General features: G+C 45.8%; 2 pseudogenes across 1 annotated transcript; both read left to right on the top strand.

Moving 5' to 3' along the window:
* The first annotated feature begins 738 nt into the window (after positions 1-738).
* LOC144265789 (carbonyl reductase [NADPH] 1-like) lies at positions 739-9,916 on the top strand (annotated as a pseudogene). The gene is made up of 3 exons (XR_013346363.1): positions 739-2,520; positions 4,739-4,849; positions 7,972-9,916. The product of XR_013346363.1 is annotated as a carbonyl reductase [NADPH] 1-like (transcript).
* Positions 9,917-11,500: 1,584 nt separating this feature from the next.
* Positions 11,501-16,458, top strand: LOC144263614 (carbonyl reductase [NADPH] 1-like; annotated as a pseudogene).
* Positions 16,459-18,046: the final 1,588 nt, after the last annotated feature.

Here is an 18,046-nt window from a genome sequence, read left to right as displayed (position 1 = left end):
CACACCACTCCCCTCTCCCTTCACCGCACCCCACTCACAATTGTCTTTAGTCAGCAAAGGTTCAGAGGTCCATTTGTGTGAGTTCCCCTCCTACCTGTGGAGGGTAGGAGGGAGGCACTGAGCAATGCCTCTGCTGCTGCTGCTCCTCCACCACTTGTTCTGACGTTGGCCACTCACTCTGCCAGCACTCGCGCTGCCATTGGCCACTCGCCCAGTCGCCACATGCTCCACGGCTACTCGCTCCACCACTGCCCTCTCTCCTGCAACCTCTGGAATGTCCTGAGATCCCACCACTCTATTCTTTCAGCTCTCAGGGATTTCAGCAGTTAGTGTGGGGGAGCCTCACTGCTACCGCGGGCTGGGCAGTCTCATTTTCTAGAGAGACTGTCACCTACCAGGTCTAACGCTTAGACCTGGTTATCAGTGATTTCAGCTTTAGTATCCATAACAAAAGACTTTCAATTGAGCCTTAATCAGCTCTGTCATTAAATGGTGGGGGGTGCGTTTCAAATAGTGTCTAGGACCCTTATGCAGGGACCACACAGAAACATCTCTCCCCTCCCTCCCTCTCCTCCACTGGGCTTTGGCACCCCTATCCTCTGCTTAGCAAGTGCAGTTCAGCTGACTTTGAACTCCTCAGTCAGGGCATGTCAAGCACAGCGCTGCTGCCCTTTACTCACACAACAAGGGTAACAACACTTTATTACCCTTGCACCCAGTAACAAAGTGATAGGCGATCCAACAGCAGCCAAAAGAGATCATGTGGGCAAACGGCTCCATCATGCTGCGCACCTAGGCAGAGTGAGTGCGTCAATGTACACAAGGTCAGTTCCTGATGTCTTCTTCCCCAGCTCAAAACTAGATGTCAGGGTGTGACATTATATGATTAAAATATGACCATGTAGATCATTGTTGCTAGCACTGTTTTACAATTGCAACAAAACTTGCACAGAGTATCAGACTGGTTGCCATGTTAGTCTGTGTCAGGAAAAACAAGGAGGAGTCCTTGTGGCACCTTAGAGACTAACAAATTTATTTGGGCATAAGCTTTCATGGGCTAAAACCCATTTCATCAGATGCATGGAGTGGAAAATACAGTATGCAGAATATATATACACAGTACTGTACATGAAAAGATGGGAGTTGCCTTACCAAGTGGGCGGTCAGTTCTAACAAGACAATTCAATTAAAGTGGAAGTGAGCTATTATCAACAGGAGGAAAAATCACTTTTGTAGTGCAATCAGGGTGGCCCATTTCAAACAGTTGACAAGAAGGTACGAGTAACAGTAGGGGGATCCTGTCTTGCTGAGCCTGCCTGCCCATACCTGCCACACCTGGCATAGAGGGGCAGGACCCTGGGGTGTTTCTGGGCCATGCCCGGTCCTTGTGCTGTGTCAGGGTTGGGTGCAGCCTCACCGCTGAGTGTCTCCGGGGGGGGAGCTGCACAGTGATTGCCCACCTCTGTGCAGCCAGTGGCCTGTGCTCCCCACTGCCAGCACCTCCACATTTATTTGACAAATAAAATTTGCTGAATTTTAAAATATTGTGTGCAGAATTTTTAATTTTTTGGTGCAGAATGCCCTCAGGAGTAACTGCAGGCAAGTCGCTGGGGACAGGGCAATAACTGGAGCAGCAGGCATTGGGCTGAGAGCAGGGGCAACAGCAGGCACTAGATGTGCTCTAAACTCAGCTCTGCTCAATGCCTCAGCTACAAGTGAAGTAGCCCAGCACCAATAAGCATGTCTGACTGGTGCAGCCATGAGAGTACTAGTGCCACATTACCTCCCGATGGGCTACTTGCTTGATGATAGAAATTGGAGTGAAAACCCCTCTTCCCCAAATACCCATAGGCTCTATGTTATCAGCTAAATTACTTACTACAGGCATAGATATCCCCACTGCATGCTGAGTCTCCCTATTCCCTTCCCCCACAGGGTGCTAGGAGGAAGCCAGGAGGAGTGCCTGGGACTGTGTATTATGCATGGCAGGCTGCTAGGAGGGGGCTGGTTTCAGGCTGGGATGGGAGCAGAGGTGGAGCACAGGCTGTGCAGAGCAGGCGTTGCTGTGTGACTGAGGTTTGCTAACCTTCAGAGTTTTCTGTTACTTTCAGATCCTGGCACCTGTGAGTGGAATTATACAGCATGCTGGCAGAGAGGTAATAATGCTCTAATGTGCCAAGTCCATTGATGCAGACCTATTTTTGCCTTTTGCAGGAAGTAGTCCCCAGTGAGTTTTGCTTTGGAATTTACTAGCCCAGGAGGATGTCCAGCAGCACCCCAGTAGCTGTGGTGACTGGGACCAACAAAGGGATTGGATTTGCTATTGTGCGGGCTCTGTGTAAGCAGTTCACTGGGGATGTGTACCTGACAGCCCGGGACCCAGGACGGGATCAAGCTGCGGTGGCAAAGCTGCAGGAGGAGGGACTGAGCTCGCTTTTCCACCAGCTGGACATCACCAACTTCCTGAAGGAGAAATACGGAGGGCTGAATGTGCTGGTTAACAACACAGGATTCTGGTTCAAAGACAGAATGCTGGCTGATTGACAAGACCTTGCTTTGGCCTGAGCAAGGTTTGAACGTGGTTCCATGGACAAAATTAGATTATGTCTACACTGTGTAGTGACTCGATTCGCTGACACAGCTATCATTTTAGTGCAGACAGGGCTTCAGTGTACATAAGGTTAGGATAGTAGCAAAATATGTGATGTAATGTGCATTGCTTTGTGCTTGGTGTTATAATTGTTAATAATTATTGTTGTATTAACACCAGGAGGCCATTATCTGGATCACGGCCCTATTATGGTACACAAATTTATGCACACATTTTATTAGTTGAATTTGGGTAGAGGAGTGGAGTGGTAACTTGGTTTGATTTCCTTAAATTTTCCATTTAAACTTCATTATTATTTTAAAGTTAAATCATCATAATAAATAATATCAAAGAGGAAGTTCACTGCCTCAATCTAGTTGACCATTTTAGAAGAAACTAGCTCTGCTGATAGTGCAAATCCAACAGAAGCACACTGTTATGGCTCTGGAAAACAGAGCTAACAAACAGACCGTGCTATGGTCCCTAAAAGACATAGCTGGAGATCCTCTTGATCCAAAATATGTCAGGGAATAAGAAAAACAGCCTTGTAGATATTGTATGCAATTCAGTACTAACATTTAAAACATAGAAAAGCAAGTAATAAACTTATGTCAATGCAATATTACATTTTGAAAATTAAATATTCAGTTTCTGGTTGTTGTTTTTTACTTACATGAGGTAACAAAAATTAGCAAGAGTTACTTGTATTTTTTTTGACAAAGGGATATTTTTCTTCATTTATATATCTCCAAAAAGGTGGGGAGAATTTTCTTCCATTTTTGGAGTAAAAATAAGCATGAAAACTTCCAAACTATAGTCCTGATTCTGAAAGCATTCACACATATACTTAACTTTATTATTATAAATAGTCCCATTGATTACAATCATCAAATTAAGCATGTGAGCTGGTGTTTTGAGGACTGGGATGTGAGGAATTCTCCAGAAAGTTCTGAGCACATAGAAGCAGATTGATACCATGAAAATTGTATTGCACACTTAATTATACTGTTCACCACACATAATACTTCCAGGTGTATTAAGTATCACATTTCAAACTTCAATTTCTTGTGCAACCAATGTCTGAGCAATTTGAATCTACCCTGGAAAGTTTACTGTTCTGTCACTGAGTTGGTGCCAAATCCCTCCTTTGATTGACTGTCACGCAGGTTGCAATCAATTTAAGCAGTTTTCCCATCCTCCAACAGGATTAAGGCCCCTTTTACAGGGGCCTGGTTACAGTGCAACTAGGTCCTGTTAACTGTACAACTTTTAACTGTTGTAACTGGGTCAGCATGCTATCTTGACTGATAGCTGAGTCACCAGGGGGGTGACTTGATTATAACTGAAGAATAAATAAATGGCAAATAAACTCCACCATTCTCCCAAAGACCAGTTTCACTTCCTTCTTCTAAATAGGTCAGATGACTCTTCTGAATTTTTGAATCTGAGTTTGCTCCACTGTAAGTGCTGTTTGAAATATTTGGGTTGAATACTCATCTACATCAAGCTCACAGTTGGGACAGCTGAGATGTGGACGAGTGTCTCTATGCCACCTTTCTATCACCCCAAGCCTGGGGCTTGCAGGAGTTTAAGGCTGTTCTAAATGCTGCTGGCTACAGTGGTCCAAAGAACTCCATGCCCTGCCCTCTCATGCCGCAAAACGTTCCCTGCGTAGGTGTGGGAAAAGATAGTATGTGATTATATAATTAACGACAGCATATGCACAAGAAACCTTAATTTTTGCATTTCTTAACTTTTGGGAGCGCTTGATTTTGCAACTTTAATAATGTTCTTTTAGCCCAGTTTATTTATTTTTTCTCTCTATGCAACCTACCAATCATAGTCAAAGTTGTAGTCCAAAATTCTCAACTAGCCTTTCCAGACAAAAGAAGAGGTGCTGATCCTGGTGGGAGAGAGTGTGGGGAGAATGCTTAGCTCCTGTTGGCTACTACCTGCATGTCTCTTAAGGAGAAAACTGTCAGACTGCACTAGGGGAACAGTCACACCCCAGCCCAAATAAATTCTCCTTTTCCAGGTAGGGATTCAGGTGTGATGCATGTTCCTGTCTGTCAATTTTTACATAATTACGTAATTGTTCAGATTTGCAGTTTGACTCTCTCCTGTGTTGTTGCTGTTTTTTCTCTATAAAAAGTTGATGATCCCACACCCTTTCACATTCAAGCAGAGGAACACTGAAAACCAACTTTTTTGGAACCAGAGATGTCTGCAATATGTTATTACCGCTCATAAAACCACATGGTAAGCTCAACATACTCACAATATTGTCACAACTTCTTCCTCAATGAGGTGAAGTACTAGACCACCGCAGTGTATTTTGCCATACATTTTAAGTAGCCAATATTTAGTATTATGCTATTACTATTATACTGCTCATACTATTTAGTACTACAAATCTGTATACTAGATTTATTTTCCTACAATTTCCCACCGTTGCTACAACTGATTCAGCTCCATCAGTGGTCCCAATGTGAGAGCACTAGAATAAACAGGGCAGAGTCACCTGGCAGCATTTAACTACCATGTCATTCATATATACACACTCTGACCAAAGTCCATTGGCGCAGTAGTGAAAACAGCAGTGGTCAGTCTTTATTAACTCTCCCAGTGAGAGACTCCCACCGTTGTTACCATAGGTGAAGTTGTATTGGTAGTAGGGTGGGTAATTTTAAGAAAAAGTTTAGTCTAGACACAGCCTTCGGCCTGGTCTACACTAGGATTTTACAGCAGTATAGCTACGTCTCTCGGGTCATGAAAAATCCACAACTCTGAGTAGGGTTGCCAGGTATCTGGTTTTTGACTGGTTTTCGCCCAGTCAAAAAGGGACGCTGGCAGCTCCAGTCAGCACTACTGACCGGGCCGGTAAAAGTGCAGTCAGCGGCACAGCGGGGCTAAGGCAGGCTCCCTGCCTGCCTTGGCTCCACACAGCTCCCAGAAGCAGTGGCATGTCCCTCCTCCAGCTCCTACACATAGCGGCAGGCAAGGGGCTACGCATGCTGCAAGCGCCAGCTCTGCAGCTCCCATTGGCTGGGAACTGCGGCTAATGGGAGCTGTGGGGGCGGCGCCTGCAGACAGGGCAGTGCACAGAGCTTCTGGCCGAACCTCCCCTTGGAGCTGGAGCACAGAGCTTCTGGGAGCTGCTTGAGCTAAGCACCACCTGCACCCCTGACCCACTCCCGTGCCCTAGCCCCCTGCCCCAGCCCTGATCCCCCTCCCACCCTCCGAACCCATCAGTCCCAGCCTGGAGCCCCCTCCTGCAACCCCAAATCCCTCATCCCCAGCTCCACCCACAGCCCGCATCCCCATCTGGAGCACTCACACCCCCTGCACCCCAACCCCCTTCCCCAGCCCATAGCCTCCTCCCACACGTTGAACCCCTCAGCCCCAGCCCGGAGCCCCCTCCTGCAGCCCCATCATCCCCAGAGCCCGCATCCCCAGCCTGAGACCTCACTCCCCACAATCCCCAACCCCCTGCCCCAGCCCAGAGCCCCCTCTTTCATTCCAAACCCTTCAGCCTGGAGCTCCCTCCTGCACCCCAAATCCCTCATCCCCGGCCCCACACCAGAGCCTGCACCCCCAGTCGGAGCCCTCACCCCCACACACACCCCAACCCCCTGCCCCAACCCGGTGAAAATGAGCAAGAGAGTGAGGGTGGGGAGAGCGAGCGATGGGGAGGGGGGACAGAGTGAGCAGGGGGCGGGGCCTTGGAGGGGGGGCGAGGCAAGGGTGTTCAGTTTTTTCCGTGTAGAAAGTTGGCAACCCTCCCCCTGAGAGATGTAGCTAAACAGATTTAACTCCTGGTATAGACAGCACTAGGTCGATGGAAGAATCCTTCCGTTGACCTAGCTACCACCTCTCAGGAAGGTGGATTAACTGCACCGAAAGGAGAACCCCTCTCATCAGCGTAGGTAGCGTCTACCCTGAAGTGCTCCCATGGTGCAGCTGCAGCCGTGCAGATTTGCCGCTGTAGCATTTTAAGTGTAGACAGGCCCTTAGAAACAAAGAAGGAACCACATACAAATTTGGGAAGAAAAATACTTTTGAGATATTTTGAGTGTAAAAACACTTACAAGTGGACATTTGACTTGGGCTGTTTGGCTATAAAAGTTGTTGGATGTGACTAATGTGGAAGCTGCACATCTACAACAATATAATAAAAACTGGACCAGAGCCTCAGCAGTTAGAAAGTGACCTCACTCCATTAACTGATTCATTCCGGCTGAGATCTGGCCCACTATATTTATTACACGCTCTCGGGCTGAGAAATACAGTTGGTTGAGAAAGGATCGTGTGGCCCAAAATAGTCTGAACTGCTCTCTTAGATGGAAAATAGCTTTTTTAAAGATTCTGGTCAGTAACTGGCTGAGGCAGAGTCACATAACATCCCAGAACCCAGTGTATCTGTCAAGCTGTGTGAGCACCCTGGGTGATCCACCGAAGAGCAAAGACAGCACCACAGAGACCTTGTGCTGAGTCTGCGATGGCTCTGGAGATTTCCAGCCCCATCCTCCTTTGCAGTATAGTTCCAGCTATGCTACCGAGATGGAGGCTGCCCCCAGCACTTTCTTAAATGGGCATCCCCCAGGGTACAGGCACTGGTGGAGGGATGGTGCTTGCCTCTTCTGGCCCTGTAGCTGGCTTGCTGCATAACAACCACGGTCAGCATTCCTCATCATGTGGAGAGGCCCTCCCAGCCCAAAAAAGTTCTGGAGCGCTTGTCTCACTCAATCTGGCACACTGGTACTTTAAAAAAGAAATGGAACCTGGTGAAAGTTGCACCAGCATCCATTTCTCATTTAAAGTAACAAAAGGACAAAAGGTAATGCCTAAAATGTTGGGGCACGTCCCCTTCGTCGTCTCCTCGTGGTTAGACAGATAGTCCCTGGCTAATCCCCAGGTACTGCATCTACTCTATTGGGGCACTGGCAGCTGGAGTAAGTTGTAGGAGTCTGTAGACCTGTACGTTGCTCTAAATTACACTGGGGACCTGCTGAAACCCAGCGGGTACAGGATTGGGGAAAAGCAAAGACCATGCTTCCACCCCTTCTGAACTGCATGCTCCTTGGTCTTAGCTGAGAATCTGTGGCTGTCTTTAGCATTCTTAAGCAACAATATATATACATTATAAATTACTTTTAGACTCTCATTTGGTTTATTCGTTTTTTAGCATTTGTATCAGCTGTTAGTCCAGAATTCTTTTGTTTAGTTTTTGGCAATGCTACTTGACCATTTATTTTTTAATAAATATTTTATCTATTTTAATAGACAAATTATTGTGGTATCAGTCACTTTCCATTCTTGTTTACTTTAATACTTCACAGTATTTTGACGATGATTGCACTGTAGTATTTTTCTGCTTATAGGCAGAGTGGTGAATGTATCCAGTTTCATAAGTGTTCGGACACTCAAGAGATGTAGCCAAGACCTGCAGCAGAAATTTCACACTGAGGAGGAGCTAGTGAAGCTCATGACAAAGTTTGTGGAAGATACCAAGAACGGAGTGCATGAGAAGGAGGGCTGGCCAAATACTGCTTATGGTGTGTCTAAAATTGGAGTCACAGTCTTGTCCAGAATTCAAGCTCGGATGTTGAACGAGGAAAGGAAAGCTGATCAAATTCTTCTGAATGCCTGTTGCCCTGGATGGATGAGAACCGACCTGGCAGGTCCCAATGCCCCTAAAAGTCCAGATGAGGGAGCCGAGACTCTAGTTTACTTAGTGCTTTTAGCCCCTGAGGCTGATGGGCCTCACGGGCAGTTTGTTAGGAAAAAAGCTGTACAGACTTGGTGAACAGCAATTTTTGGGTGTGTCTCTCTTCAAGTGATAATGAGATTCTGTCCCTCTGTAGATGTTCAAGGGTGAAGTTACAAAGAGTTCTCTTCCCATCCACCAGTAACAAATCACTGTGAAGCTTACAAGCATGGTACTAATCTAACTTCATGCTTGACACTAGACACCCTTCACCAAAACAGCCAGTGGAGCTGAACCATTGTGTAGTAGGTGGAGGGGGCACGTACTATATCCTTTCATGGGGTAGTAGAGATTCTCCATAAAACTATGATTGCTGCGTGGCTTTTTCTCTTATCTGCCTAACACAGGCCATGTTTTAAAGCCACAATCTGGGCCAATGTTTGTAAAATGCATTGCTATATGACAGAATTAGGCAACATATTTGCTATGATTTAACACTAATAACAGTACAAGTCACTAAATTGTTTTAATATTAATGTATATGTAACTCTAATATGTGATTACTTTTTGATTTAAAACCATAAATTCATCTTAAGGTTGAGGGCGTGCACCCTAATATGCACAAATTATTATTACACACAGTTTATTACAAAATCATTTAAGTTACTGTTATGTATCAATATCCACCCCACTTTACAACAAGAAAATGTATGAAATTCAGAATGTGTACATGGATGAAAATAAAGTAAGCAAGTGCAAAGTTGTGATATACATCCTGGAAACTATGCGAATTTAGTGCTCATCAGAATGTAAGGCGAAGAGTTTTCCATATGATAGCAAAAGTGAACTATGCATTGTGCAAGCATTCCTTGTACGTTTATTGTAATGCAGGCAATGTAATGTTCCAAGACAGGAATGAGTTTCATGAGATACTCAATGAAGCAGATTTGCCTGTTTACATGGGCAAAATTGAAGTTGACAAACAGTGACAAGAATGGCACCAAACTTACTTTTACTTTTGAATTCAGCCAATATTATGGTTTAAACCGCTAGAGTTCAAGGCTAGTACAGTGGTAACTCAGACTGATACCTAGATCCTGATCCTGCCAGGAGCATCCTGAGGGCAGATCCTGGACTTGCATGGAGCTCTGTTGAAGACATTGGGGCTCCATGCAGGTATAAGGGTCCATCCATTCAGCTCTCTGCCTGAACAGAGTTATAGACTATCTTCCAAACCATCCTTTATCATATTCAGTTTGAACAAACTGAGAGGCAACACATATGTATGTACCCATGAACTAACTTAGCCCGGTGTTCTGAGTTGGTTGTTGGGCAAGCCAAGATAAATTTGGGTTATATTGACATGGGTTTTCAAACTGAGGACAGTTTAAAGGTGGTTAGAGCAAAACAGAGTTGTAAAATTGTGACTGGCTATTGAAGATTAAGCTAGTAGAAGAGTGTTCAAAATTAGTGTTCTAGCTTGTTACAGGTTGACTGGCCCTTTTAAGGAGATATGGGAGCCAGCTATGGTTGCCAACCCTCCCGGTTTCACCGGGAGTCTCCTGGAATCAGGCTCTATCTCCCAGAGGCTACTGAAGCCAAACTGGGAGATTTTACGCTGAAAAAAGTCTGGTGGCACAGTGGGGCTAAAGCAAGCTCCCTGCCTGCCCTAGCTCCATGCCGCTCCTGGAAGCAGCCGGCATGTCCCTGCGGCCTCTGGGGAGGACAGGGGGTCTGCGCGTGCTGCCCCCACCCCGAGTGCTGACTCCACAGCTCCTATTGTCCAGGAACTGCGGCCAATAGGAGCTGTGGGGACGGTGCCTGAAGGCAGGGGCAGCATGTGGAGTCCCCTTCCCCCCAGGGGCTGCAGGGATGTGCTGGCTGCTTCTGGGAGCAGCACGGAGCTAGGGCTGGCAGGGAGCCTGCCTTAGCCCCGCTGCGCCGCTGACAGGGAGCCACCCGAGGTAAGCGCCGCCTGGCCAGAGCCCACATGCCTCTCTCCCTCCTACACTCCAAATCCTTTCCCCAGCCCTGAGCCCCCTCCTGGAGCCAGCACCCCGAAACTCCTCCTGCACACTGCACCCCAACACCCTGCCCCAGCCCTGAGCCCCATCCTTCACCCAAACTCCCTGCCAGAGCCTGCACCCCCTCCTGCACCAGCCCCCTGCCCCAGCCCGGAGCCCCCTCCTGCACCCAAACTCCCTCTCAGAGCCTGCATCCCACACTCCCTCCCATACCCCAATCCCCTGTCCCAGCCCTGAGCCCACACCTCACACCCACTCCTGCACTGCAACCCCCTGCCCCAGCCCTGAGCCCCCTCCTGGAGCTAGCACCCCAAACCCCCTCCTGAACCTCAATCCCCTGCCCCATCTCTGAGCCCCCTCCTGCACCCAAACTCCCTCCCAGAGCCTGCACCCCCTCCTGCACCAGAGCCCCTTGCGCCAGCCCAGAGCCCCCTCCTGCACCCAAACTCTCTCTCAGAGCCTGCACCCCTCACCCCCTCCCGTACCCCAATCTCCTGCCCCAGCCCTGAGCCCCCTCCTGGAGCCCGCTCCCCATACCCACTCCCGCACCACAACTCCCTGCTCTAGCCCTGAGCCCTCTCCATCACCCAAACTCCCTCCCAGAGCTTGCACCCTACACCCCCTCCTGCACCCCAATCCCCTGTCCCAGCCTGGTGAAAATGAGTGAGGGTGGGGGAGAGCAAGTGATGGAGGGAGGGGGGATGCAGTGAGCAGAGCAGGCCTCAGAGAAGGGGCAGGGCAGGGGTGGGGCAGGGGGCGGGGCAAGGGTGTTTGGGTTTGTGTGATTAGACAGTTGGCAACCCTAGGGCCAGCCCTACTTGTGCCATAATTAATCAGCTGATTCCCAGCCTGAGGGGGTAGAACTAAGAGGGTCAGTTCAAAGGCAACGCATAGCGAGGGTATGCAGGGTCAAGTGTCCCTCCCCAGATTGGCCTGCCTGGTAGGGAGAGGGGCTCTGTCCTTCTCTCCCTGGGTCTCCACCCCTACACATTCAGCTGCTCTCCCTGGCAGCCTGGTGGGGAGTGGGACAGAGCCGCTTATGTCTGAGAGAGCCTGGCTGGGAGGCAGTGGTGGTACATTCCCTGCCCAGGCTTAGCTGCCAGGGACAGGGGTCGAGCACACCTGGGGGAAGGAAAGGGGGACTCAAGCTCACTTCGCTGAGGGCTTTGCACTTCACTGATGAGGCTGCTGCAGATTGACCTGGCAAGCTCCGCATCTGGTAAGACGAAGATGACCTGGGTGTGTGGAATTTATTAAGGAGCCCTGTTGAAGAGGGAAATTGAGGCAGGCTACTGGCCAACCTGACCATGTGGGAACATTTGGGAGGTGACCTACCCCGTTACGTAACCCTATACTCCTAGCTATGCTATTACTAACCCCAGCAGTTAAAAAACATGAGATTTATTTTTAATCATAAATTTTGGTTCCTTTTAATCTGCCTTCTGGTTTCTGAGCTTGCAAGATACATGCAGATCCCATTTTCAAGCTTTTCTGCTCATCCGGGGCTGGGGGGCAGGGAAGCAAGAAACTTATTTTAAAAACCTAAAATTTTCACTTAATCACAGGACTCCAGGAGCTGAGGCTTCTGGAAAATCACTAAATAGCCTGAGGCTCATAATACAATCCTGGGAGTGGGAAACAGGGTAGCTGGGCTAGACTATGGCTCTTGGGACATTGCTGGGACCTAAGAGCGTAACTGCAGGAACAGAGTGCTAGGCACAAGCCTGTGGTACCCAGGCCTTCCCCCAGGCCAGCTTTAGGAAGCCACCCAGAGTGCTCTGCAGTGCTCCCGCCTACCACTCACCTGATGCTGGAATGTACCATCTCACCCAAGCTGCAGGGAGCGAGGAAGGGTAAGTTCTCCCTTGGCTATAACAATAAAGAATCTGTTCCCCATAAGCAGGGAAGGTATATGGGATGTGGCTGAGTGGAGGCACCTGGCTCCCTCATTCCCTGTGGTGATGCCTCCTTCACTAACTGAGCCTGGCTGGGAAACCCACAAATGCTTATTTGTTTGAACAGAGACTGGACTGGAGAGGGCACCCGGGCACTCAGCCTGAAGAACGCCGACTCTCAATTGGACTGCCCCAGGGACCCAAACAAGAACTGTTATTGCACATTTTGAGCTGTCGCTGTGTAAGCACTTGAGGCCCAATCACCACACTGCTGCAGCCTGTGTGACATCCTCAGGGCCATACAGGCAGCATATATATTGTGTGGATGCAGCCCACATAACACACAGAGAGCTGCACATGCAGCCCACAACAGTAAATAGGTTGAGAACCACTGACCTAGGGTATTTGCAACCTTTCCCCTTCCTGCCAGCCCTAGTAAAAACCTTTCCCTTAGCCATGTGTTTGAGCAGTTATTGGGACCCACTAGGGCTAGCACCTACAAGAGCTAGCTGCTGATGCACCAACAAAGCTTGCATTCAAGATGCAGTACATCAGACACGCGAGAGGCACCCTAGAGGGTTGAGGTAGAGAGTAACCCCGATAATTACCCCACAGAGATGGGGAAGATTCCAGGCTCCTCCCCCATAGCCACTGTCTGCCCAGGGCAAGGACCTGCCTAAAGAGCACAGCTGGAGTGGGAGCTGCACCCAGGTATTTCTCCCCACCTGTGTGCTCAGGATGCTCCTGTGTGCAAGAGTAGGTGCTCTTGCTGCCCCTCTGGGGGTGAAGTCTGTCCCATAGCTCCAGCCCTGCAGGGATGGGGGGAGAAAAACAGGGTCAATAAATTCTCCTTTTCTAAACAGGAATTGGGATGTGATGCGTTATATAATGTGCATGTTGGAATTCTGTATTTGTACAGTATGGTAGCTTGATTCATTACTGTGGTTTTTATTTTTCTTGCCATATAAGGTGTTGCTGATCCCACACCATTTCACGTTCAAGCAGAGGTAACACTAAAAACTAACTTTTTTGCAGGCAGAGTGATGGTCTGCAATGAATTATTACCACTCACAAAACCACATGGTTAACTCAACTCATAATATTGTGACAATCTCTTCCACACTGAGGTGAGGTACTAGATCACTGCAGTGTATTTCACGATCTCATTTTGTAAACTGAGGAGATTTTATTACTGTAAATATAAGCTCATACACAGCTTCATCACCAGTAGATTCACTTTCCTAAAATTACTCACATTTTCTATCACTGGTTCAGTTCCACCAGTAGAAGCACTAGCATAATCAAGGTGCAGCACCCAGCAGCATTTTAAGCACTGTGTTGTCTAGACCTGTTTGCGGCCGGCATAAGCTACCATGGTGGAAACACCAATGAAGATGCACTGGTAGCAACAACTGTAGGAAACTAAGAAAAAAGTGTACTATAGACAGAGCCTTACAGAGAGGATAAATAAAAATATGTAGATGGGGGACTGGGGAATCTGAACTTTTGATCTGAAAAAGGCTTGATGTAAAAATACTTAATAAGGACACATGGTATTGGACTATTTTGCAATTAAACTGTTAGGCATCACGAGTGGATTGCCAACAATATAAAATGTTATGTTTATTACAACGTTGGTTTGAGTAACACAGATTAGTGAGTTAAGAAATGTGTTTTCTTTTCAGTGCACATGTATAACTCCAATTCAGGTTAATGGGAGTTAAATTCATGCAGTGACAAAATATACCCTGAAGCACTGAATAATTAATTTTATTGTGTTGAATAAATGTTTTTTAAATGCATAAATAAATACAAATGAAGATCCCCTCCAGTAACATGAACTCCACAAACCATTAAACAGCTCTTCTCAGAAATTTTGCTATTTTGTATTATGATCTATGGATCATAAGGGAATCTCACATTTTTATTGGGATTATTTTCCACTGTAAGAAATTAAGCTATTGAAACTAACAAACTCTTAGAAATACAGACCCAGATCCTCTGGTGTGGCTGGTTTTACAATTTGCTGACAACAGATTTGGGTGCTAAAGCTAGCATAGGGAGTCTTCTAGTGGATTAATGCCAGTATTGCAGCTCTCACACCAAACTCCTCCTTTTCAGCCAGCAAGGTCCCTACTTCCTGCTGATCACTGGGGGTGTAACTTACAGGAATCCTGTAGGCTGCCCCAAGTTTCACCAGAGGGCTGGACCATTATCAGGTCAGGCTCATGTTCAAAAGAGATCAAAGTTCAGTTTTGTACTTTCCTCTTGAAATGTGCACTCCTTGGCTGTAGCTGAAGCTCTGGGCCATAGTCTTCATCGACTCTTAGAAATGTAAAGCCAGAAGGGAACTTGAGAGGTCATCTAGCCCATCACCCCATGATAAGGCAGCACCTAGTATACCTAGCCCATCTCTGGCAGGTGGTTATCCAACCTGTTCTTAAAAACCCCCAGTGATGGGGATTTCACAACCTTCGTTGGAAGCCTGTTCCAGTACTTAACTATCATTATAATTAGAAAGTTTTTCCTAATATCTAACCTAAGTCCCCCTTGCTGCAGATTAAGCTGATTACTTCTTGTTCTACCTTCTGTGAACATAGAGAACAATTGATTACCATCCTCTGTAACAGCCTTCAACATATTTGAAGATTATTATCAGGTTCCCTCAACTTCTGGTAGTAAGAGTGTTTGAGCCACAGAGATCTTCTTCAGATCCATCATGACCTGAGAAAGAGCTCTGTGTGGCTTGAAAACTTGTCTCTCTCACCAACATACATTGGTCCAATAAAAGATGTTACCTCACCCACCTTGTCTCTAATATCCTGGGACCAACACAGCTACAACTCCCTTGCATATATCAGGTTCCCTTTCAGTCTTCCTTTCTCAAGACTAAACATGCCTGGTGTTTTAACCTTTCTTCATAGGTCAGGATTTCTAAAGCTTTTATTATTTTTATTGCTCGCCTCTGGACCCTCTCCAATTTGTCCACCTCTTTTTAAAAGTGTGGTGCCCTAAACTGGACACAGTACTCCAGCTGAGGCCTCACCAGTCTCAACAGAGCAGAATATTTACCTACTGTGTCTTAGATATGACACTCCTATTAATACTCTCCAGAATTATATTAGCCTTTTTCACAGCTGCATCACTTTGTTGACTCATTCAATTTGTGATCCACTATAACTATCAGAATTTTTTTGGCAGTATTCCCAGCCAGTTATTCCCCATTCTGTAGTTGTGCATTTGATTTTTCCTTTAAAATGTAGTTTTGTACTTTAGTGAATTTAATTTTGTTGATTTCAGATCAATTCTTCAATTTATCAAGGTCTTTTTGAATTCTAATCCTGTCCTCCAAAGTGATTGCAAACCCTCTCCATTTGGTGTCATCTGCAAATTTATTCTTTAGAATCTTATTTGGTTTTATTTTTTATAATTAGGACCATTGTCCAGAAACTCTTCTATTTAGCTTTTTGCAATGCTATTTCACTCTTTCATTTTAATGACAGATATGTTATTTGAGATCAATCATTTTTCTTTCTCCATTATTCTAAAATTATACAGTATTTTGTCAATAATTGAAATATGGTATTTTCCCTGTTATAACCAAAGGTGTAAACATATCAAATGTCATGGGTGTTTGGGCATTTGCAAGTTGCAGCCAAGATCAGCAGCAGAAATTTCACAGTGATACAATCATTAAGAAGCAGCTAGTGAAGCTTATGGAAAACATTTGTGAAGGATACCAAGAATGGAGTACATGAGAAGGAGGGCTGACCACATAGTGCCTACAGTATGTCTGAAATAGGAATTGTAGTATTGTCCAAGACTCAAACCAGGATGATGAATGAGAAAAAGAAATTTGACAGAATTCTTAGTTCTGACTGCCCCAGATGACTGAAGACTGACTTGGTAGGTCTGAATGCTCCTAAAACTCCAGATGAGGGAGCTCAGAATGCAGTATATTTAGCTGTTTTACCCTCTGATATTGATAGGCTCCATGGGCAGTTGATTAGTGAAAAAACAGTTCACATGTGGTGACTTTTTGTGTGTCATATGCATATAAAAGTTAGATTATGAACTGGATTGTGGCCTAGGGTGGGTATGGAAGGGAGAGAACAAGGAGCTTCTTTATATCCTTTCCCTTCAAATTGCTCAGGGGCCAGGCACATTGACATTGGGGATTGCAAGTACTATGCTAATCTATTTCCAACCCCAGCATCAGAATCTCCAAAGGCATTGTGGACCAGAGACTTTCCCCTTTGCACCAGCTGGTGGAGCTGAGCTGTTGTGGGAGAGTGCCTTTTCAAAGTGTGCTTGGACTGCTGGCCCACATTTTCTCTGGGAATGCAGTTGCTGCATGTTTTTTTCTCACCCCCTTCACCTCAACACAGGCCCTGGCTTAAAGCCACAGTGTGGGTTAATGTTTGTAAAGAATTAAGTTTTGGACATGAATGTTGCTATATGAGAGGTAAATATTATTGGAGAATGCAACTAGACATTAATAGATTAACACTACAAGATATAAGTGATCACATATTATCAGTGTAACCAGGTGTCCATGAATTGGCTTAATACCAATGTGTATATAAATTTTACATGTGATTATTTGTTTATTTTTAAATCATAAATACTGCTTGAGACTTACAATGTTTTATGTAAGATATATCTCAAATTGTTTGGATTAACTTCTACAAAAATGTACAGAAGGGAAGTACAAAATGTGCATATGAATTAAACAAAATTAAGTGGCAAAGCTGATGTACTGAGTTACTTGGGAGTTCAGTGCATCTATTATACAACGTTAGCTGTATCTGAAATAGTATCTACTACAATTCAAGTCTCTAAAGTGTGTCCTTTTGCACCAGCTATTTTCCTTCCCAAAACCTGAGTGAACTTGGAGCTTATTAAAGTGTCATATTAAGATCTTTCAATACAATAGTTACAGTGAAATAGGCATAGTTTAAGTCTCCTTTAATTCATGGGATGTATGCAATGAAAAATTCTTTCATGTAACATTTCTTGTCCACTCCTGTCTTTCTCTTGAGTCAAATGGATTTACCTAGTTGCATTGTGTTTTTGTTGTGTTGACAAATGGAGTCATTTATTTTTGCTTGAGAATTAAGCAAAGATTATTATATCTAAGCCTCTAGTGTTCAAAGGCTAATACACTAACTCAGCTAGTCACTTAGCATATATATCAGACCTAAGCCATCCTTTTTCCTTTATAATTTCAGAGAAGACTGAAAGGAGAACAATGTCACAGATATACCCATAACCTAACTCACCCCAGTGCTCTGAGTTGTTTGTCAAGTTGCCCAGCAGAGATCAATTTGGGCTCCACATGCACTGACTTTCAAGCCCTGCTTATGATAAGATTAGACATGTTTGTAGTCCAAAGAGATTCTAACAAGGCATGACCAGCGCTTGTGAATGGGATCTAGTTATAGTAGAAGAGTGTTGCACCCCTAGGCTCCCGGCTAGGCTAAACTATGGGTGTTTCAACACTCTTTTTAGTTCCATTTATACTAGTTACCAATCTGTGATATAACCTGGTTTGGCAACAGCTTGTTAAACATTGTCCCCTCTCCTCCTGGATTCTGCTGCACACACTTTATAGCACTTCTGCTGAACTGATGCCCAAGGAATACTCCCTGCATTAGGGGTTTCCCTGGCCATTGTTGTGCTGGCACTCTCTCATGTAGGGACCTTGTAGGCAGTTGAAAGGTTGGGGACATGCTGGAACAGGAGGTAATGTGGATCCATAAAGAGCTGTTGCAATACAAACAGCTTAAGTTAGAGTAGCCTTGGAGGCTGGTCTGACCTGTTATGGGAT

This window comes from Eretmochelys imbricata, chromosome 1 (assembly GCF_965152235.1).
Source record: "Eretmochelys imbricata isolate rEreImb1 chromosome 1, rEreImb1.hap1, whole genome shotgun sequence".
NCBI lineage: Eukaryota > Metazoa > Chordata > Testudines > Cheloniidae > Eretmochelys > Eretmochelys imbricata.
This window is presented reverse-complemented; position numbering and strand designations above follow the sequence as displayed.